The sequence below is a fragment of the Furipterus horrens genome, unplaced genomic scaffold (assembly GCF_987537825.1).
Source record: "Furipterus horrens unplaced genomic scaffold, mFurHor1.1.pri manual_scaffold_6, whole genome shotgun sequence".
NCBI lineage: Eukaryota > Metazoa > Chordata > Mammalia > Chiroptera > Furipteridae > Furipterus > Furipterus horrens.
Window position 1 is genome coordinate 86,011,206 of NW_028327176.1, and position 23,191 is coordinate 86,034,396.

The 23,191-nt window shown below is 39.2% G+C and overlaps 1 long non-coding RNA gene across 1 annotated transcript; it reads left to right on the top strand.

Moving 5' to 3' along the window:
• The first annotated feature begins 21,821 nt into the window (after positions 1 to 21,821).
• Positions 21,822 to 22,888, top strand: LOC150006792 (uncharacterized). The gene is made up of 3 exons (XR_016511764.1): positions 21,822 to 21,873; positions 22,172 to 22,249; positions 22,729 to 22,888. It is a non-coding gene; the product is annotated as an uncharacterized LOC150006792 (long non-coding RNA).
• Positions 22,889 to 23,191: the final 303 nt, after the last annotated feature.

Sequence of the window (23,191 nt, forward strand, 5' to 3'; positions counted from 1 at the left end):
TGTTCATTTATTTTGCTCTTTATATTCCACATGTAAGCAAAATAATATGGTAGTTTTCTTTCTCTGTTTGACTTATTTCATTCAGCACAATATCCTCAGTCCATCCATGTGATTGCAAATGGTAAGGTGTCATTTTTTTATTGCCAAGTAATATTCCACTGTATATGTGTACCACAACTTTTTTATCCACTCATCTATGATGGATGTGGGGAACTGCTCCTTGTGGTTTCGAGAATTGTAGCCCAAGCCATGAGCCAGGATGCCCGCCCCTCCAGGAAGCCTCTGAGTCTCAACAGAACACTGGAAGGCTGTGTGGCAGATAGGACCGAAGGCCACTTAGAGGGTTTCCATGGGAATTGGATTTAAAGAATGCTTATTATGCTTTGGAGCTTGCTCTGCTTTTCTTCTTTCTCAGTTAACTACAAAAAATCTCTAGCAAGGAATGTATGAAACCTTGCACCTAATGCCAGTGTGGCATCAAGATGTTTAATAGACCCGGACACAGACTGGTCACTGTGCTCTCTATATTGATACTTGTAATCTGTAACTGTCAACTGTAATCCAGGCACCTAAAAGCTATTGATGATTTATGAATTTTGACCTTGTATTCCTATGCATATCCTTATCAATAAAAAGCCTGAGGAACAGAGGTCTTGCTCTTTCCCTACTAGAGGAAACAGCCACCTCCTTTGCCCTCCAGACAAAATACAGTGTCCTGGATAAAGTTCTTCTGCTGTGGTTGTGAAACCTGCTGGACAAAGTAGTTTCCAACTGAGCCAGGGTGTTGGAGGCAGCTCAGCCTCCCCTTAGCAGATGGCTTGCAAATGTTTTTTTCCATTCCATAGGTTCCTTTCTCATTTTGTTTATTGTTTGTTTTGCCGTGCAGAAGCTTTTGAGTTTGATGTAGTCCTACTTGTTTATTTTGGCCAATGTCAAGAAGATTTTTCCCTGTGTCATATTCTAGTTTTATAATTTTCCTTTTTTACATTTAGTTCTTTAATTCACTTTAGGTTAATTGTTGTGACTGGTGTAAGGTGGGAATGTAATTTCATTCTTTTGCATGAGAATATTCAGTTTGCCCATGAGTATTTTTAGAAGAAACTGTCCTTTCTTCATTGGGTATTCTTAGCTCCCTTGTCAAATATTAAATGATTTTACATGCATGGGTTTATTTCTGGGCTCTTGATACTGTTATATTGGTCTATGTCTGTTTTATGCCAGTATCATTCTGTTTTGATTACTATAGCTTAGTAACTAGCCCTGACATCAGGAAGTGTAATGACTCCAGCTTTGTTGTTTCTCAAGTTTGCTTGGGCTATTGTGGGTCTTTTTGGTTTTATAGAAGTCTTAGGATTATTTTCTCTATTTTTGTGAAAAATGTCATTGGAATTTTGATAAGAATTGCAGTAAAACTGTAGATTGATTTTGGTAGTATGAACTATTTGTTTTCTTCTTTTATCATCTTGAACTCAATGTTTAGTTCACTTATTTTTACTTATTAATGATTTCTATTAAAATAACTTGTGAAGATAAATATCTATGTAAATAACACTATTACTTTATCCTAAGTGTTTTGATAATGTAATGCTATTTATTTCTATATATTCTATAATTTCTCTCACAGTTTCCTTTGTAACTTGTGGATTATTTTCAAGTATATTTTTAGTTTCCCAATATGTGTGTATGTATTTTAAAGTTATCTAATTCTAGCCTTCAGTAGGCTTTTTGATCTGAGGATCTAAGTCTCTTTTTTTCTTGAACATTGCCAATTATTATCTCTTAAAATATTGCTTGGCATGTATTATCTGAATTCTCCCTTCTGGAATTGCTGTTACATTTGACCTCCTCATTCTATCCAACCATAGCTTTACTTTTCTTTCATATTTCAATCTCTTCATCTCTGTTTGATTTTGAGAAATTTCCTCAGTTCTACCTTCCAATTCATTCATTATAATATTTAAGTATCATTATATAACATATCCACCATTATATATATTATGTAATTATCTGTTGTTTCAATTTCAGTAACTGTTTTTCATTTCTAAGATTCAGCTTTGTTCTTTTTTTATATCTGCCTGTTCTTTTGTAAGGAATAGTCTTTATTTTATTCTCCATGGGGGAATCCACAACCTATCAGCACTCAAGTCTTTGCTGCCCTTTTGATGTTATATTAGCTCTACCGTATGCTATGTAACTTATCAGCTGCCTTACTTTTCTAACTTTTAATTTCATTCTTAACCCCTCCTCATTATGTGTGTATTCCCCTTTACCTGTTAAGATTACTCATAACCCCCATTTTGCAAAATTCAATGACCAAATCTCAGTTAAAAATGTTATCTCCTAGCAGTTTTTGATGCAGTTGTTCCTTCATCTTTTCCATCTTGACATACATTTTTGAGTTCTGTGATACCACTTTCTGCTGGATTTCCTTCTTTCTCTCTGTTCACACCTTCTCTATATACTTTGCTAGCTAGTTTTCTTCTTTCAATCCTCTAAACCGGTGTTTCTTAGCTCTCTTTCTTCTTCTTCTTCTTTTAAATTAAGAACAACTTTATTGAGGTATAAATTATACATTATAAAATTCATCCATCTTAAATACACAGTTTGATAGTTTTTAGTAAGCTGCAGAGTTGTACAACCATCCGTACAATCCAGCTTTAGCACATTCCATCACCAAAAAGTAACTTTTGCCCTTTGCAGTCAATTTCTGTCCCCACTCCCAGTCCTGGTGACCACTAATTTACTTTCAAAGAAACCATCTGAATTTCTGAGTCCTCATGGCCAGCCTGAGCTCTCTTTCTTTATATACACCTTTGGTAATCTAATTTAACCTGGTGGTTTTAAATGCTATCTATGTTAATTATATGTTAATTATGGTCAGATTTATTCTCCACCTGTTCTGTCCCTAGAGCTTTGGATTCAAATATTACATTGCTTTTTGATATACAGTGTATGCTTGGATAAATAACAGGATGTATAGTGGGACTTTGCCTGTTGTCCTGACATTGACAAGTAGGATAAAAACTGAGGAAAAAGAGGTTATAACCTCCAATTTTTCTCCTCACCCAGCTGAGATGATACAAACCCTTGGGAAGGATTGCATCACTCCAGAGCACAATGGGAGGGGGTTCCTGAAGCTGTACAGCCCAGAGGTGCCGCTCTCAGGCCAAACGAGCTCTCCTACCCCAAATATCACTTCTTCCAAGCCTACATAAGCAAACAGCTGTAAGGGGAAGGAGATTCAAGGCAATCTTGAGTTGTAAGTAGTTGACTAAGGAATGGTGTGCGAGAGGAGGGAGTAGTGATTTTCTTTCTGAAAGCAAGTGAAAAGGACTTGAAGATTCGCTTACAAAGATTGGGAGTGTCTGTGCGAAAGGACATGTGACAACTCAACCTTTGGTTGAATGTCTACTTAGTGGATTTACTGATTGGTTTTGTGCTTATTTGAGCATAAGGAAAAGGAAATTGGAGAGTGATCGTTGCACATTGAGGAGGATGCAAGGGAACAGAAGGAATCATCTCCCTTTTTCTAGTGGCAAGGATGCTGGAGTTCCTCGAGCTTCAAGTGGGCATCGTAGAAGACATCCAAGCCTTGAACTTTTGCATTGGTATTGCACTTGTCGGTGGCCTACTTGGTGAGGGCACCTCAGCAGTGACAGGTTATGAAGTATACTTTGGGGAGGGAGCTGAGGGACTCTGGAATAGGCCAGACTCAGGCAATACTCCCACATCAGGCACCATGCTGTGGAGCCCTCAGCATTGGGTAAGCTCTTTCAGATTCTTAAAAACAAACAAACAAACAAACAAAAACTCAAACATGTGTTCTACAAGATATTCGGGTGCCTGCTCTTGATGACAGGGGAGCAGTCAGTCTCATGTCCTACAGAAACAGACCTACAACTAACAGAGGAGAGAAATTGCATGCTCAATTAAGTAAAATCCATCTTCTCAGCCTCAGCTCACTGGGAACAATAACTACAAGGAGGGTGGGCAGGATGGAGTAGAAGCAGATTGTCTTCCACCTTATTAGTCTGTGGGCCTAAGATTGGCTGCTAGGAGAATAGGGTGTTTTAATGGAGTGGCTTATTTTTAATAAGTTAAAGTGACTAGAAAATTATGGGTTGTATCCAAGATATTGCATAATGGGAAAAGATATGTGTCAGGGAATATGCTGATAGCCTACTAGTGAAGACGATTTGATAAGCAAATCATGGATATCCAAGGCATCTCAAACTTAACATATGCCAAACTGAACTCAACCTTGCCTCCTCTAAACCTGTTCTTTTCCCCATCTTATCTAGATCAATAAATAACCCCATTCTTCTAGGTGTTTAGGCCCCAAACCTAGGAGTAACTCATGGGTCTTCTTTTTCCCTTAAACCCACATTCAATCCAACAGCAGGCCCTGTTGGCTCCACCTTAAAAATAAATAGATATGAAGAAATCTCCCTTGCTCCACTCTGACAACTCTACTTCTCACCACACTCACCTGTAATTGATATTTTTGCAATTCCAGTCCTCCTAACTGGTCTTCCTGCCTCTTCTCTTGAGTCCCCTGCCCTTTTCACTCCCACCCCAGTTAATCTTCCATTGAGTAGCCAGGGTGATCTTCTAAAATTGTAAAGCAGACTTTATAACTTCTTGTTGAAACACTGCAATGGGCTTTCATCACATGCCTTGCAATTTTACCAAGGACTTTATGTGCACATCATTTGGCACCTGTTCCTCTGACTTCATCTTATATGGCTCTGCTTCCTTCTCTTCATTCCAGCCAGACTGGAATGTGCTTCCCACGAAAGGCCCTGTGTACTTGCTCCTCTTGCCTGGAGCTCTCTATTCCCCCTCTGCACCAACTTTCTCTGGCTTAGTCTGATACTCAACTTACATTTCTTCATGGCATTTATTAACCTGACATCTAGTATGTATATGTTTGCTATTATTTGCCTAGTTTTATCTCAAAATGTCAACTCCTTGAGTCCAGGGGCTTTGTCTTTTTCACTGCTATGTTCTTGGTGCCCAAGATAATGCCTGGCCTGGAAAAATATATATTTGTTAAATACATTAATATGTTCGATGATTTTCAGTTTCATACTTTAATGCTCTTCATATTGCTATAGCCTTATTTCTCTGGGTTGGAATCCTCCACTGTATTGAGGCTTGTGAAGTGTCACTCATATGATGCTGGAATTCCTCATACCTTTCATAATTTTTTGGATGTCTTATACCTTGGGAGTTATCCTTGTGGATGTTTTATCCTGTGAATCTGGGTTGTGGATCCCTGCTTGTGGGGAGTTTCATGGTTGTTACTGCCCTAGCTACCAGGGTTCACTGTTACCAAACTAGAGCTTGCCAATTTTGACTTGGGGTTCCTACACCACATGGATAAGTGCACTCCCAGTAGGCCTCTGTGCCTTGGCAAAATTAGGTCTGGACCTGTGCAGATGACCTTTGTTTCCGTGGCTGGAGCAGACGGATGGACATATTTTGGTTCCCCTCCTTAGACAAGCAGTGTATTTTTTGCTCCTAGCTTCACTCAGGGAGGCTCAGTTTCAGCTCTCACTATGTTGGATCTTGAGGCTTTGGCTGCCATCTCATCAGACATTGAAACTCTGACTTTGTTTCTGAGGTGCAGCTGCTAAGTCTGCTCCCCACCAACTCAATCTTCTTGCCAAGGGCTTAATTTTCACTTCTCTTCACAATGTATTCTTCTTTTTCTAAAGTATATTTTATTGATTATGTTGTTAGAGTAGTCCCAATTTTTTCCCTTTACTCCCCTCTGCCCAGTACTCCCCTTCCCTCTGGCAATCCCACCCCCCTTAGTTCATGTCCATGGGTTGTGCATATAAGTTCTTTGGCTTTACCCTTTCCTATATTATCCTTAACTTCCCCCTGTCTATTTTGTATTAACCAATTATGTTTCTTAGTCCCTGCACCATTTCCCTGTTTTTCCTCTTTCCCCGTCCTAGCTGATAACCCTCCAAATGATCCCCATACCTATGATTCTGTTCTATTTTGGTTTGCTTAGTTGGATTTTGTTTTTATTTCTTAGATTCACTTGTTGATAGTTATGAGTTTGTTGTCATTTTAATGTTCATAGTGTTGATCTTCTTTTCCTTAAATAAGCCCATTCAACATTTCATATAGTATGGCTTGGTGATGATGAACTCCTTTAGCTTTACCTTGTTTGGGAAGCACTTTTTCTGCCCTTCCATTCTAAATGATAGCTTTGCTGGATAGAGTAATCGTGGTTGTAGGTCCTTGTTTTCATCACCTTGAATACTTCTTGCCAGTCCCTTCTTGCCTGCAAAGTTTCTTTTGAGAAATCAGCTGATAATCTTATAGGCACCCCTTTGTTGGTAACTCCCATCTTTGCTTTTGGTGCTTTTAAGATTCTCTCTTTATCTTTAACCTTTAGCATTTCAATTATGATATGTCTTGATGTGGTCCTCTTTGGGTCTAGTTTGTTTGGGACTCTCTGTGCTTCCTGGACTTGTATGTCTATTTCCTTTGCTAAATTAGGGAAGTTTTCCTTCATTATTTTTTTCACATAATTTTTCAATTTCTTGCCCTTCCTCTTCTCCTTGTGGCACTCCTATAATTTCTTTCAATTCTCGTTTCCTCCTTCTGTACTGGTTGACTGTTTATTTCTTCCTTATGTTCCAATTCATTCATTTGAACCCTGGTTTCCTTTCCTTCACCACTAGTTTCTTGTGGATTTTCCTTTATTTCACTTAATATAGCCTTCATTTCTTTCCCTGTTGTACTTAATCTTGTCTGTCAAATCTGTGAACATAATTATACAGTGTTTTGAACTGTGCATCTGTTATGTTAGCTATCTCATCATCACACAGTTCTCCCACTGGAACCTTGATCTGCCCTCCCCTTTGGGTTTATACTTTTCTGTCTCCTCATATTGACAGTCTCCTGTGTTTGCCTCCGTGTCTTAGGTAGAGCTATCACACCTGTTACACTGTATGGGGTGGATCCTTAGGTATTTGTCAGTGCTGGTGACCTGTGTCACCACATTGTGGCACTGTATGTGGGAGAGGGGTCCAAGAGGGAACAATTCCCCTTTTCCAGTCATTTCTCCCACTTCCCGTACTAAACAAGTTGAGTCCATTGAGAGACCAATTGTTTCCTTCTCTGCCCCAACCCCCACTGCTTTTCACAGTCAGAGGTAACGTGACTATTTTTCTCAGCGCTGGAACCATGAGCTGTGTGGTCTGGTCTGGGGCTGGGACTGCTCCCCAGGTTTAAAGTGTATGACTGCATTTTTTGCCATGGCCATGGCTTCTGTGCCGCTGCCGCAGTTGCCCATTGATGCTGCCTGCCATGCTGCCAGCCCCCTCTGCCAACTGCCGCCACTGCTGTGCCGCACCGCATTCTTTCTGTCCCAGCTCCGCCCCTCCTACCTGTCTGGCTGAGTATTTCTTTGCTTGTTGAACTTCCATGTAGTTCAATTTTTTGGAACTTCTGGTTGTCACTAGTTTTGAGGTAGTTGTAAATTTTTTCTTGTGAGGGAGATGCTGTGTGTCTACCTATGCCTCCATCATGGCTGGAAGTGTTTGACTGTGTATTTTTAATTAAAAAATTTAGAAGCCAAGACTAAGGCAGTCAAAAAATGGTGGAATATTTCCTACTTCCTTTGGCATACCTTTTTTCCTCCTTGCAATCCCTTGGGTCTTGTGTTTTTGCATCATCTCCTTTCCTGCCCATCCTTTCTGATGCCTCCACTGAAAAGAACACTAGTTATTCAATTTAGATTCTGGATTATAATTTCTGTTGCAGGACCAATAATCCCACCACTGACCTCGGTTGGGCCTTGGTTCCTATTCCCAATTATATGGGGCTTGTGTCTAAATATGAACATCTTAGGTTTCCAACCTCACACTTGAGTCTGCATTATTGGTTCTGTAGACTAAGTATTTTCATCTGTACAGTGAGAATATTTAGCTAACCAGCTTCCTTTCTCAAGATTCAGAAGGAATGTGTAGATGGGGACTTAAGAGGGACACTAGATCATTCTGGGTTAACAATTCTAGTTCTCCCTTTTCAAATACCAATTCCTATGTCTCAACATTATTGAAATTATTAGAAAATTATTATTTAAAAATACATACAGCATGTGTTTAGGTGGAATGTGGGATGAATGTATATAAGTATGTTTGAAATCTGTCAGAGTGACCCAAATGTCCATCATGTTTTAAAAATTGGGAAATTTTACCCAATGTCTAGAGTAAGCGAGGTGCTTTGGCAACTCTAGATCTGTATTCTTGCATGGAGAGATTGGCTGGAGCTGAGCGGCAGCTGCCTTCTTTACACTGTAAATGACCTTCCCATTCTACACAGTTCCTAGGGGATGTACCTCACCTCACTCATTTATGTTACCTGCCTGGGCTCTGTTGATATATGAATTTTTAACCTGGATAGGAACTTAGTGTTTTAATATTAATGTGATTTAATTTTGATCTGAGGAACTTCAGGAAATATGGGATTGCATAAAAATCATTTGTAACATACACATGAAAACCAGATTTGAATTGTGGCAAATTAGTACATAGTATGAAAGTGACTTTGAGAATTCTCTATTAACTATCACTATTTGCTACTGCCTGATCTGGTTTAAATATTGAGTCACTACTGGTGTCTGTTACCCGGGAAACTGAGTTAAGAATTGAAATAATGGTGAATCCTACAGTCATGAATTAAGAAATTGTCTTGTAGTTCTAATCTAGAGGCCTTTGGGTAAGGTGGATTCACTCTCTTGTGCACTTAGAAATAGAAGCATCAAAGCTCAGAAGAAGTCCCACATATGACAAGCAGAGAAATAAAAAACTTACGTGAGGTTCTTTGTGAAATCACTAAAAATAAGCAAAAGAAATTCATGTAATTTTTCTTAAATAGAAAAAAACATAGTATTATCTAATATAGTCTGCTAGAGGACCTGGGTGGGCATAAGTGGAAAGCATCTCAAAATATGCCATGCAAACTTAGATATAATATTAAGCAATGATGATGTGGTAATGAAATCAATAGCGTTTCCTTAAAAGTCCTCTTTATTTATTAGACCTGGATAACTTTGAGTATAGTCTCAGGTAAAGACCATTGTACCTTTCTGTTCCCTTTGGATAACACTATAATCTTTGAGGGAACATTCAAAGGTCTCTCTCCATTTAAACAACATTTTTGGCTTCTCTCTCTCTCAAAAATTCTGCCTATCTGTATTATTTTATAATATCCTTCAGTTTTTGTTGTTGTTGACAAATGTTAGCTTAGTTCTTCTTTTAATCAGTATTCCCTTAAATTACTTATAATAAAGGGGAAGCTGGGTAATAAGGAAGCAAAAGAGCAATGAAAAACCCAAATCACTTTAACAGAACTAAGTCCCTCAGACTTCAAAGATCAAAGAGAACCAAAGTAGAGAGGGCAGATGTAATACTTACTTATGGGTGCCAGAGGTAGACCTGAAAAATAAAATTTGATATCATTAGATACTTGTTTGAAAGAAACAGGTTTTTCTAGGGAGGATTATCTGTGTAGGAGAGGGGCTTGGTAGTGACACAGCTCTTTGTTCAAATTATGGTTCTGTGACTGTGTTCTTCAGCAGGTATGTGGCCTCAGTTTGTTAGCCCTTACAAAGGGGTCAGTGGAGTTACTCTAAAAATTACATGGACAGCTACTTACGTAGGTGGGGCTGGGTGGTCAGGGGAGGGACTAAGCCAAAAAGTTAAAAAAAAAAAAAGAGAAAGGGAAAAAAAACTCATGGACGTGGACAATAGTGTGGTTATTGCTGGAGGGAAAGGGGTTGAAGGAGGTGGGGGAGGGTTGAAGCGATATAAACATCAAGGGATGGAGACTTGACTTGGGGTGGTAAACACACAATGCAGTGTACAGATGATGGAATTGTACCCCTGAAACCTGTATAATTTTGTTAACCAGTGTCACCCCAATAAATTCAATAAAAAGGAAAAAAAAGATGAAATGGCATAATGTAATTTAAGCACCTATATAATTCTTACCACATAGGACATGTAAAGTAAATATATATTTGGATTTAAGTAAATGTAAGTTTACTTCACATGAAGAGAAAGCTAGATGAGCAGCAGGCAAAGAAAACTTAGAGCCGTGCGTGTCAGGTTGCTGCACAGGAGTTAGAAATGAGCAGGCAGGGGCAGGTCCCCAGGCCTTGTAGAGAACAAAGGTAGAACAGAAAATAGTCAAAAAGCAGGTAACTCACTGCTGGGCATTGAAGGTGGAGCAGCTGAAAGACAAACAAGGTATCTTCATAATCCTTTGCTCTCCCACTATTTTTTTCTTCTATCTAGAGAGTTCCTTCTCAGTAGGTCATTATAACAATAGGGAACACATTTCCTTTGGTTTTATTTACTTTTAATGTAAATCAGCATGTTTTGAAATTTCCAAAAAATCATTAATAATTTTATGGAATTTTGATAATGGGAAGGTAGATGCTTAAGGAAGTGTGCATCTCATGCCCAGATCCCAGCGTTGGCCAGGAAAGGCCAGGTTATAGGATCCCACAGTGGAGGAGACATAAAAAGACTTACTGACAGCATGCCGAGTTGGTCCAGCTAGAAAATAGAACAGATAAAATTATCTCCTCTTCCTTTCTTCCCTGTTCAATTTGTTTTTCAATTTGTGAAGTCCCTTGCAACAAGCCATTTTTAACTGCTGAGAAACTCCCCTCTACTCTTGTTTTTTATGTAAATCATGGAGTTTGATTTTAATTATTGGTAATCTGAAAGCAAGATATCAAAAATTATGACCCTAAAATTTCTAAGAACTCAGGGAAATTTTCCTTAGATATTTTGGAATCCAAATGTGGAAGAACAAAACAGGTGGAACAGGAGGTCCAAATGAAACTTATCTCCTTTCTCTCTTATCATTTATTTTCTTTTTCTGTATTCAGTCTCTTATTGATGGTTTATGACTAAGCACATTTTTCTCCCCTCTCATATTTATGTAAATTTATGTTAGATTTTTCAAAAACATCATTAATAACCCAGAGGGATTTTGATAATAGGACATCAAGAGACCAATATGGACCTCACACCCTTTGTATCCCAGTGTGGCCAGACAGAGACTCTTGTCCCCGCTGGAAACCAATCAAGCCCTGTAGCAGAGAATCAAATGAATATACAGACTTACTGATTGCATGAGGAGTTGATCCCACTGAAAAATAAGCAGAGATTTCTTATTCCCTGCTTCTATTCATTTTTTGTGCTATTCATTTTTTTCTATCAGTAAATTTCTTAGTGATATAAAAGCTTGAAAAGGTTTTTTGATTAGAGGCATTTGAACTTTTCAAAAAACTTATAATTTGCTGGTGAAATGCCACTTAATGGGGGAGCAAAAGTCTAAGAAAATAGGAGTTTCAAGTTTCTGACTGGAACTCAAATTCCGATAGATATCACTAGACTTTGAAAAGTTCACAGCAGAGAAACAAATGAACAATTTATTAATTGCTTGTACAGATGACCCAGTTGGAAAACAGAAACATTATCTCTACCTTTTACTTTCATTCATTTTCCTTCTGTATGGAAAGTCACTAATTGACAATCTTTAGAACCCCGGAGAAAAGTTATTCTCTGCTCTTTAATTTTCATGTGAGTCAGTAAATATTCTAGAAACTTCTTAGTAACCTAATGGAATTCTGAGTAATGAAAAAATATGGGGCCAAGGAAATAGGAGCTTTAAACTATTACAATCCCAGTATGGATAGGTAAATTTTGGTACAAGAAGATCTGTCAGATAACGTTGGAGATAGATGAGTTCTTTCATGGAGAGAGAGTCAAACTTAACAGAGGATTCTGTAGCTGAAAAGCAAAGAGAGAAATCAGTATGGAAAGGCTGGCGAAAGAGGAACAAGTTCTCTTGTGACTCTGGGAGGGAATGTCAGGAATGGTCAGGGAGGGAGCAGCAAACCCTTGTAGGGGCTGTAATTCCCTGGGCTGGGAAAGCAGTTGCTAGCTATCATGCCTCCTGCTTAGTCTGAGAGGGTGCAGGACAGCGAGATGATTTATCTCTTCTCTGTGTGCAATGAATGGACATTTTTGAAAATCCTACAGGGGATTAGTAATTTAAACTCAGTTGCCTTCACTTTTCTTCTTCCTATTTCTGATATCTCATGCAAGCTTTCATTCGTTGATACAAATATCCTCCCTCCCTTATTGACAAGCCACAATAAACTTTGGATAGTTTCCTCTGATACACACACACACACACACACACACACACACACGCACGCGCGCGCGCACACATAATTTGGCTAATTAAGTGAGGTTTATATTTCCCCCAATTCATTCATTCCTTGGTGGGGGTCAGCTGGAGTGTGGATGAAGAAACATGAATTTCTATAACCTAAAGACACAAAGAAAGGATGCCAAACCCTGCAGAAAGTTGAATGGAACTATCATATAAGAGCAGACAGGAAACTTACTGGTAATTTCTGAAGTTTCATCTGATAAGAAAATAAAAGAAAAAAAAAGGGAGAAATCAGTGTGCATAGAACCAAGAGATGTCAGTTTTCCCAGAGTGGGTTTAGAAAGGGTAACTGCAGAGGGATGCAGTGAGCTTGAAACCTGCCCACTGGCTCTGCCCTGTCTGGGCTTAAGCACCTCCCTCATGCTTGGCATCCTCAGGCTTGCTCCTTCTGGGCTGGGCAGGAAAATGGCAACGAGGCCCATCCTATTACTCTAATGTCCTTTTGTTATTCTCATTTTTACTTATCTTACTTTCCTACCTAACCTTTTAATTCATTTGAAAGCGTTCTTCCCATTCCTTCTCTACAAGTCCCATTTGGAACACTCATTTTTACTAATTAAGAAACATTAATCAGTGCATTTTGTACTTTCTTCAAATTGCCTATAATTTAGGGAGAGGCTAGAAAGAAATAATTGTAGCAGCTTATTTTCATTTGTACATTTTTATATTTTGAAAGTGTTTACACGCAGGGAAGGAGTTAAGCAGTGAAGAAAAATAGGTAAAGGGCATCTACATGCACGTAGATGGTGGCTATTAGGGGACTTTGGGCCAGATGAGACCCTTCCTTTAGCCACAGTGAAACCCTCTGAGGTGAGCTGGTTTATTTATTTTCCCCTATAAGAATTATGAGACTTTCCAAGGATGTCAGTCTTGGTGATAATCATGAGTACTGAAAGAGGCAGCCTTGATTTAAGGGAATAGTTGGTAAATGATGGCTCTTATTCATTCACAACAAGCAGGGTATTTAGGGCCAGCATTTAGGGCAGGCACACCAGCTTTAGTGGTTATAGGGTGATTATGTTGGAGACTGCCTGCCCTCTTCACACTTTGAGTTTCTTTTTCCAACATATCTTGTAGGACTGTAAACTCCTCGGCACCAGAGGTTAGCCACATCTTTCTCTTATTCATGACTTTATGCCCAATGCTTAGCATAGTTTCTGATCCACAGTAGGAGCTCAGCTAGTGAAGAAATGTTTCAGTACCTATGACCTGCCTTCTGGTAATTTTCCTCCTGTTCATTGTAAACTTTGGAGCCATCACTTAATGTCCAGACTCAGAATTTCCAACCAACTCCACCTGGGGTTGACTTTGACTCTAGATCTTGCACTGTCTTTGCTCTGTTAATCACAGTGGGAGCTTCTCCCTCACTCTTTTCCATTTATATTTTGTAGTTGCCTGATGCTTATGCCAAATTGTGTAAGTGCAGCCCGTCTGCTGTCATATCCTGTTCCCTGAAGCTGTCTGTGTGTTTGTGTGTGTGTCGGCCTTCAGGAACTCAGGATAGATTAGGCCCTGACTAGTATCCCCTGGTAGACTTTCACAAGGGAACTGGAAACAATATTTAAATTTGATTGTCTTTTCCCTGTCTTATATTTATTTTTAAAATTTGCCTCCCTTTTCTCATTTTCTCTATACTGTCTTCATTTTTTTGAGCAGGCCCTTTATAAACTACAAAGCACTTCAGAACTGGAAAGTTATCCTTATTATTTTAGAGAGTTCTTCTGTATTGTTATAGAAGCCATTGTGACCATTACTAGGGGAATTTTCTTACTCTTTAAAACAAAACAAAACGAAACAAAACCCTGGAGAATTCTTGGAAGGTGAAAACTGGGAAGCTTGAAAACATGTTTAATACCAGTGTTCTTATGGTAGGACAGGAAACAGACACTCTAGACACTGAGGAAGATCAATGAACACCAGAGGAATAAAAGAAATAAGGGACTTACCACTGGATCCAGTATATTGTACTAAAGATAGAAACAAACATATTGTGGTTGTTAAACATGTAAGACACATGCACCATTGATGTTTTCCATAGGAGAACAGAGAAAATGGCTTCCCAGGAATTACTAACCCCCAATTTTCAGAATGAAGTATTTTAAATACTGCTGTAGTATAGCCTTTCCAAAAGAATCAGCTCTTCCTTTAGGAGACTTATAACTCCAGTTGGAAGGGTAACCACTTCATTCTTGCCTTTCAGTATAGGTGTTTGAGGTGAAATCTCAATTATATTTCCTTCCCTCCTTCATATCACTATTTTTTTCTTCATATCACTTTGTTTCACTATCAGCCATCTTTCTTTTGTCTTCTTACTTATTTCTTACATACTCCCTCAGATTCTCTCTATTGCATCTTTGCTTTGGAATGTTCTTGTAATGGTTATTGACAAACCACTATAATCACTACTAGAAAAATGTTATGCTACCTATTACGACTTTAAGTGATGTATGAGTTGACATATATACAGGTGACTTACCAATAGGTCCTGGGATTTGCACTAAAAAGAAGTTAAAATTGGCATATTTAGTATCAGTGTTTGGATGAAGAATACATTTTTCATTAGTTTTATTCTAGGGCGGGGCTGTGGCAGGTAGAGTATGGGAGATGAAATGGTATCTGTAATGAGGTCATTAGGGAGAACTAGTCCAGCTATGTTGAGTATAGAGCACAAAGGACATTTAGCATATTCTGCAATGTTTCTATATGTGGTGAAGGATTTTTTTAGGATCCTGTCAAGCAAGAAGACATGAGGGAAAATTGAAACTTTATACTTTCCTTTCCTGTCAGTAACAGTAGAAGATATTACTTTTTCAAGGGATTTCCCTTGTACTAAAATCTTTATTTCTGACTAAGTAATATGTTCCAGGATAGGCATTTAGATATGAGGTAAGGAACCAGTCTTGTCATAGCTTCCAGCTTACTGGGGACTGACAGAGTGCTGACGGTGGCTGTGCTTACTTTCAGTGTCTGTGGGCAAAGAGTCAATAAAATCTCAGTTTTTAATGAGAATTTGACCTTCAGTTGATTTTTGAGCAACTGATCCTCTGGCAACCTGATAAAGATTGTAAGCCTGCCACGTTACTTGGCAACATTGCTTTTACATGAGAATAATCCTTGATTGGTAAAGTGCATGTGAACTGGGAGAACTATAAATACCTGTTAGAAAGCCATAGCTTTGGCCTCCCTGAGTGTTGTGACCATGTATTCGGGCATGTTTCTGAGATCCTTGCAGGTTATGTGTATGGAGTTCTCACAGGAAATTTGGTCCTGGGGCTTCAAAGCCAGGACAGCTCTGGTACTGAGCCAATGGAGGCCAAAGAGAATAGTTCCTGGCTGGTCCTGTGGACCCTGTAGAGACCACTGGGAGGACTACTGCCACCCAAGAGGGATGGCTGATCCTGGGTCCTACTGAGTAGTCTGGTGCCAGGCGAGGGCTATGATAATCTTGTGAGTCTTCATGGTTAGTTGAATCTAAAAAGACCACACCTACTCTCAGTGGGCATTGCAGCATCTTTCTTCACAGTTCCTTACTGCATTGTGATGGGAACTATCCCAGTTCTGACCCGCAAGTCACCCCCATCCCCCTGAAAGCTAGAAGGTAGATTACTAGTTCTGGATATCCTGGGCTATGAGCTGTAGTCAAGCTAGAAATTTAGGTATTTTGGGAAAGTTATTTAATATTTGCCTTGACTGGGATCCTGGAGTAGAACTCCTAGGACTCCTGCCCTATGGTGTGAGCCACTAAATCTTTGGGCAGATAATCATTTCAAATTTTATTTTTATTTTTTACTTTCTTTTTTCTTTTGCAGCTAAGTAGGTTTATGTGTAACATTTGGACCAAAAGGCCTTGGAAGTTTAGTGTTTTAAAATGGAACCCCATTGCAGTTTTGGGGAACAACAACACTGGCTTGCATATACATGATCACACAACACCAAAGAACCATGCTGATTTTACATATCTAAGAGTTGCAGAAAGATTCCTACTACAAATAAAAATGGTCATGTGGGTTAGCAGTACCTCTCAGAATAGAACCATAAATGTGAATTTCAATGCACACCTCACACATTTGTGTTGGACCCCCACCCTCTCAACCCACCCCCCAACAGGGCCTTGCCCCGGAAACATTTGTATTGCAGCTACCTCAGTGAGGACCACATCACAAATGATCTCTGTAGATTCACTGTCTGGCATAGCCCACACACTAGCACACTGTCAGTTTCAAATAAATGAATACATCTTGGAATTAAAAAAAGAACCGTTATATCCATTTTATAGGTTAAGAATATCTAAGCCACAAATTAGGAGTACTGTAATGGCTTTATCATGGATTTAGGGCTGTAGCAATGATTGTAGGAATCAAATGATTTTCATGAATTTTTTTTCGGCAGCCGTCCATCTCGAGAGACGATGGTGTAGCTTCTTAAGAGTCTATCTGCACCGCCGAGAATGACTGTGCAGTCCGACTCGGGAGTGACACGGTATCTGTCTCCTCCCGTGTTGAATCGACATCTTGCGATGACGCTGGAGTGTCCTCTCCAGTGGAGCTGAAGCTACAGAGCCTGGGCAGGGTGATATGGAGGGTCTGCTGTTGCCCATGCAGCAGACCCCCCCCTCTCTTCGCAGCTGAAGGATCCAAGGGAAAGACGGAGTCAATACAGCTTGGCTTCAGGTGCGCCGCAGGAGTTGCCGGTGTTGACTACAACGTCAAACCGCCTTAGGGACTCCGGCTCCGGATTTTCTGTCGGGGTTTACTCCCTTAGCCTTTCCCCTGAAGAGGTATGCCGCAAGGCAGCGGAGGTTTTTTGGAGTCAGAGTTTTCCTTCTCTGATGTGCCCTGACTGGAAGATCGAACCAGCGACACTTAGCTCGCAGGCCGACGCTCAATCCACTGAGCCAAACCAGCCAGGGTTTTTCATGAATACACATGGGGTAAATAAAACAAATTGGGTGATCACATAGCCAGATATAAAAACACACCAAGAAATTAGCCATGATAAAAAAAAAATCACATAGCTTAACTATATCGACAACTGTGCCAAATAAAATCCTGACAATGAAACGAAGATTGGGGGATGGGGGTGTGGGATGGAGCAACAGGTGGAAGAGGAAATAGATGGTTAAAAGGATTCTCATTTTTATGTTGCAGTTTTGGGGATCTCAAATTTTATTTTATTTCTTTGATTTCCCTATATTTTCTTCACCCTTTCCACTTTTAATTTTGACTCTTTGTATCTGTCTTTTCCTCTTTTTTTATCAGCTTTATTTATATTCATTTACTCTTCTTTCTTCTCTTATCTGCCAATTTACTTAATCTTTTCTTCCAATTTTTTACTGTTTTAAAAAAATTTCTCTTGATTTTTTTACTTTTTAACTTGTATCTTCATTCTCTTTTATTCTTTGCATTGCCCTTTCTCCTGCTGTCTCTCCCCACAGGCCGTTTTGTCACCTGAATTCTAACACTAGAAGTTCATTTTATGCTTTGCTAATAAATTATAACACCCAAAATGGTAACGGAAAGAACTCAACTAAGAGTGAGCAAAATGTAGTTCCAGCTTCATTATTAACTAAGCACCCCTCTCCCTTGTTGCCTTGAGAAGAGACTCCTGAGCCCGTTTCCTCATTTCTAAAGATGATATATAACTGCGTTATCCACCATCATTGGGGTGTTTGTAGACCCAAAAAAACAATGGATGTGAGAGTTAGAACAACTGTAAGACATTGTAGGAGTCACTCAGAATGTGATAGGCACAAATACAGAACTCATGTTCATTTAGTTAGATGAACATAGGGGGACCTCAAATCCTGCTTCTTTAGTTTTATAACTTAAGAAATTCTTAGTTTTTGTTAGGAATCCTATAATCAAGTGTGTGGAGCTGCAACTGCTTGTTGTTAATTTATAAAGATGTAATAGTGGACAGTCTCATCTTGGGACCTAACCATTACTTACAATATTTTCATGGAAAAGTGCATCCGGGCAAGTTGTTAGGAGTTGGTGAAGATAGACTCCAACTGTCTTGGAGGGAACTTTCCAGAGCAATTAGAAATGAAAAGTACCTTAAAGTTTGCATTATTTTGCAAAATGAAGATAATCTAATAATAAAAAATTATTTGCACAGAAAGAAAAAGTATATTGGTTTTAAAGAGCTAGATTATATACTTAAGGGTGAACAGCTCAGAAAGGACCATCTCTGGGGAGTATTTTTTTTTCACTTTGTATTTCAGCTTCATAGTTAATTTTTTTTAAATGTGGAATCTGGGTGAGTCTAAGACATAGGAATTCTGGGTGGGATAATGAGGCAGAGGAACCACTTGTTCCCAGAGTCTATGGGCAGTGACCCTTGAAATAAAAGTAGACTGACAGTCTAAGCATTGCAAAGGATCAGAAGGCATTAATATTGAGACTTATGTGACTTACCAATGGTTTTCTGAGAGAGCTCTAAAATAAATAAAAGAAAAGAGAAAGTAAGTAAAAGAAATCAATATGTGCTTACAAGCTCTGGCGTCAGCTGCATTTAGGTGTTGATTCTTATTGGGATGCTAAGGCAATCTCACACATGTAAGGATCTCCTCATCTGGTGGGTACACTGAGAGGGTCAGTAGCAAAGGCACTCGGTACAGGTTACCCCTTTAATCCATTTAAGTCTTGTAGAAGATTGAAAAAAATATCCTTCTCCATTTAAACTTAATCTTCTTCCTTTCTCCCATTATTTCACTTGTCTCCATCTCACTATGCTTTTAAAAGTCCTTTTGTGATATTGATGTCACTGGAAAACTATTTTATAGTTTGTGTTTAGCAGTGGAATATATATTCACAGGATTGTTAATGACTTACTGAAATGCTCAGTAGAAAAATACCAAAAGGCCAAGAAAATGTGAACCCCAAAGCCTGGAAATCCCCACATGGAACCAGAGAAGGATCCCTAAGATACTGCTGGAAATTAAGTGTCCCACAGTAGAGAATTGGAAAACTTACTGATAGGTCCTGTAGCTCCAGCTGAGAAACCAGAGAGGAGGAGAAGGGAAAGAGAGATCAGTATGCTTCATCACTGTGAAGGGAATACCCGTTCTCTGAAACTCACTCTGGAGGAAATGTCATAAATGGAAACCTGAGGGAGATCAAGGGTTGCGTGTACTGCAGTCCTTGGACAGGCTCCGTGTTGCACAACATGGGAGACCTACAGGAACAGAGGCCTCCCCTTGTTTCCAGTGATGGCAAACCTTTAAGAGGATTGGGACAGATTTATTCCCTATTAATTTATAATGCCTCTTCTTTTCTTACTTGTTTTTCTTTTTTTCTCATTCCATTAGGGACTTGTTATTTGAAAAATGGACCTTACCTTGCTGAGAGAGCACTATGAGTGCTAAGAGGGCTCTTTATTTTCTATTTTCTTAGGTTAGCCCATGGGCTTTGCAGTGTCTCTGCTCAATGCAGAGATCCTTTGGAAACTGTGCAACAGGAATGCTAAGGGGATTGAGAAACATGGTACCCAGAAAACAGGGTAGGTCAGTCCTAAAGACCTTGTAGGGCAGAAATCAAAGGAACCAGAGAAGGGAAAAATTAGTACTTACGAATAGGTGCAGAAAATTGCACTAAAACATAAAGAGGAGAAAAAATCAGTGTGGTTTGATAGTAACGGAATTCTCAGGCCACCAATATTTTTTAAAAAGAATTTGTGAAGCAACTCAATCAGAAAGAGAATGACCACTGCAGGTTGAAGATAATTGTAGAGTGAATCCCATAACCCACCCAGCAGGTCAGGTCATTCAGCATTCATATTAAGTGAGAAATCTGTGGTATCCTGAAGGTTTTCAGTGCTTCTCCTTTACTTATATCCTCGCCCTCTTTCCCTCTCTGCCCCTCAGCTGCTCAAAGGGCTGAGACTTTATAGATATAGAGAGCATGTCTGCTCCTTTATCTTTTTTTTCCATTACTACCTACTCCTTTATCTTTATTACGCTTCATTATTGTGCCTTCTCCGAGAACGACTTGTTCTTGTAGCTCTTCCGTCAGTTTAGGAAAAGCTCATCAATAGCTGTTTTGATGATTTTTTTCATCATAACTCAGAATTTTTTTCTGGTGATTATTTTAAATAAAAATAATTTGGCTTTCCCTTGTCTTAAGCTCAGTGGCAATTCAGGGCTTGTTTTGTTTTGTTTTGTTTGGTGACTTGGGCATTGGGAGGTGTTGGAAGTTTCAAATGCAACCAAGAAGCATGAGTGGGAAAGGCTACAGGTATAGAAATGGAAACATCTAGAGTGAGGAGAGAACCCCATATTCCACAGAAGACCCAGCATGTCAGAATTAGGAAACAATAAAGAAACTCACTTATGGGTCCAATGGCTCCAGCTAAAATATGACAAAAACAAGACACTAATTAGAATGGTTCTTTGGCATAGGAGAATACAGTATGTATTGCAATTATTTCTGGAAACACAGAAATTTAGGCAACAGGAGCAAAATTTCCACTTCATTGGAGGGGCAAATAAAGTTTATTCTTTAACCCTCACCTGGGGGGACCAATGACCACTGTGATCTGACAGCAGAGCTGCAGGCGGCAGGGGGAGGGCTCCTTCCCTGAGGGGCATCCTGTCTGTGTCTCAGTAGAGCACACAGGCTCTTGCCTCTCTTCCAGCTGGGCTCATTGGAACATGTTTCTCTAGAGTCTATAGTCTCATTTTCTGAAGAAGGCAGTTGGGATTTTTGTCTCCTGAGGGTGGGTGACCTTGGCTCCCTTAGTCAACAAAGTAATTTGGCCTGCAGTGTCTTAGTGTAAGAGGGGACAGAAACTGCTAGATGGATTCAAGACATTTGTAGGTATGGTTAGTGGGTGAAGAGGGGAGGCACTAGACCCACATGGATCTTGTTAAGATGAAGATGCTGATTTAGTAGCTCTGGGCATGGGCATTAGGCTTAGATTCTGCATTTCTAACAAATTCTATTGTGATACCTAGGCAGATCTTTGGACATACTTTAAGCAGCAAGAACGTAAAGGACTGGTAACATCTCAGAGTACTTACACATTTCCATGTAGCATTGTTTTTCTTTTCTAAATCAACTGCCTCTCACCCATCCCTCACTCTTTATTCCCTCCCAGTATTTCTGCCAGCGATAGTTGTTGTAATGTCATTTAAAATGTAGTCTGGACACTTCTTCCAGACTTACTCATTGTTCACAACAGGGCATGCACATCCCACACAACCCACAAAAAATGGCAGCCCGGGGACCCTCAGTCAGCGAGCTGGGACTTACTGCCCTCTTCCTCGGAGTGTTGCTGGGATTTCCAAAAGAAAGCCTTGCCACCTTTCTAACACTTATTCTTGACACTTTTGTTTTTGCTGTTGGATCTTAAGATTTTGAGAAAATTAAAAGTGATAGTACTTCCTCACAGAGGCACCCAGCTTATTAAGATAACAATAGGGAATAAAGAAGGAGAAAGGACTTGATTATTTGTGCAGGAGAAAGTAAAAACCTCCAGGAATGACTGTCTCACACATTCTAAAGCTGTAGCAGGGCAGAGCACGTGAGGGTGAAAGCACAGAAGAACTTACTTATGGCGCCTGCCGTGCTGGCTGCAATAAAACACAAACAGGTGAGTTTGGAGGGAGCAGACTGAAGGGTATGCACACATTTCAGGGAGTTTCAGGTCAAGCATTTACTACATAGTGGATCTGCACGGAGCACAGTGGAAGGTAAGTCTGCACTTCCTCCCTTTTTCCTTAGGAGACTGGTGAGGTCATACTGCCTGCAATTAGTTTTGTTTTTATTTTTCAAATTTTACTGCATTCTTGCTATCAAGTCCTTTTAAGTTTCTGTTTTTTTCTGATAAATCCATCAAACCCCAGGATTTTCCTTTTACCTTCTAATTAATTCATTGTTATTTTTATTAGCAGAGCTTTCATTTTGCTAAATAAGAAAATGATCAGTTACTTAAGGATCCTGGAATCAGCCTCAAGTTCCTCACCCTGGTAAGTAAAGGGAGAACAGTAAAATAGTGAGTTTTGTTCTCCTTTCCTCCATTTTTATGTGCGTCCTTAACCCTGCTCCTCAGCACCCCAGTAGTAGGCACTTTAAGAAGAACTGGGTTGAGAAATAGGGAAAACTTACAAAATAGTCCTGGAGTTGCTTTTAAGCTTTTTATATAACCTATAATGAAAATTAACAAGAACTGTAAGAAATAAATGTTTGCTGCTTAAACCAAAAAGAAAAGAAAAAAAGGACATTAACAAATATAACATCAGTGTGATTTAAATTTTCAGAGGACAGGAGTGTAGGCAATGCCATTCCCTCCTCCCCAGGTGTGATCTACAAATCATCTTGAGGTTAAACCCTTGAGTCTCAGTTTTGCTACTCTTTAGCTCTAAGACTGGGTATATTTCTAAACCTGTGAAACAATTTTCTAATCTTTAGAATTTTAATGATATCTCCTATCTGACTTATACTGCAGGGCTGCGGTGAAAAATGAAGGGTAGTAATGATCAGGAAAGCTGAAAAGTTCTATTAGAATATTATGGAGAGAAATATTCAGTGACTACAAAGGATTTATAAAACTCTTCTGCAAGGTTTTCACTGCATTGAAGGTATTCTGCATTATTTAACTTCTCTTTTGGCACCTGTTTTTTTCTTTTATTCCTTATTGTCATTTCAAAAGTTCTGAAGGCTCTATTTCATGAAAATTTCACCTTTTTTGGTTTGTTAATCTTTGTGATTTTAGTCTAAAAAAAACTTATTTTCTGTATTCCTTAGTTACCATAGGACCTTAGTTATGTCCTCTGAAATTCCAGTGAGTTTGTTAGTGGTGTGTTGCTTCTACCTTTAGAAAAACTAATCTTAAGATGTTGAAATACTCTTTACTGAAACTCTTATTTATAAGATGAATTAAGTTTCCCATGGAATTTCAAAGGTTTTGC